Raw genomic sequence first — 1084 nt, 5'->3', positions numbered from 1 at the left:
CCAGAATTAATGTTGGGTATTCCAATCATCTCAGTGACCATCAAAAGGATCTTGTTCCAATCTTCGTCATAGGAGAGGTTAAACTGAGCTGCAACAACATCGAGATGTGTAATGGCACCCTCACATCGAGTTCACAGCTATAACAGATAGTAGTGGATGACTCGTTCATTGATGTCAATCAAAACGAAGTCTTAAACCTTCGCTCATATTCTCATAAGCATACGATCCTGGTCATCAATTCCAGGTGGTCATGCAGACGATTATAAAGAAATATCACACATATGACAATCATAAACAACTTTTAAAGATCATAAACCATATGACAACATCAGTGCAGTGACTCGGACGAGAAATGGATGGTAGGGGAGCAGTGGGCCGCACTGGAGAAGATGGCGTGTGAGGTGGGTATGGGGGTGTAAGGTCTCACATTATGGAAGAGCGGAAACAGAGGGGGGGGGGGGGGGGGGTGGGGCGAGTGGGGGGGGGGGTGGTGCAGAGGGTGCCCGAGTTGGGGGAAGGGGGTGGGATTGAGGGAGGTGTTGGGGGGGTCTGCGATGCCGAGACGGCGAGGTGTAGCATGCAGAGGGATGTTCCTTGCCCAGTAAGAGAGGGAGCAAGTGGTGACGGGAGTGGGGGCGTGAAGGGCGATGAGGGGGGTTAAAGTGATTCTGGGGCGGTCGGGTGGGGGGCTCGGCGAGTAAACGGCAGAGGGCACTGCGAAAATACAGGGTGAGGGGAGTGAAACGAGAGGGGGGGGGGGAGGTTTTGCTGGTTTCGGTGTTCTTTACATCTGTAGTATGAGGGTGAGTTTTGTGTGGGGGTTGGGGGGGGGGGGGGGGGGGGGGGGGTGGGGGGGGCACTGCGGGGGGGGAGGAGGTAATTGTTATGGGGGGCGTGGGAGGGTGGGGGGAGGCGGGGGGTCCGGCGGGGGGGGCTAGGGGCGGTGTAGTGCTGGCGGAGGATAGGGATGTCAGGGGGGGGGGGGGGGGGGGTGGGTGGGTGGGGGGGGGTTGGAGGGAAGGGTGGGGGGGGGGGGGGGGTGGGTGGGGGGGGGGGGGGTAGGTCAAAAAAACATCATTGTGAA

Source organism: Chelonoidis abingdonii, chromosome 1 (assembly GCF_003597395.2).
Source record: "Chelonoidis abingdonii isolate Lonesome George chromosome 1, CheloAbing_2.0, whole genome shotgun sequence".
In the NCBI taxonomy this organism is placed as follows: Eukaryota; Metazoa; Chordata; order Testudines; family Testudinidae; genus Chelonoidis; species Chelonoidis abingdonii.
This window is presented reverse-complemented; position numbering follows the sequence as displayed.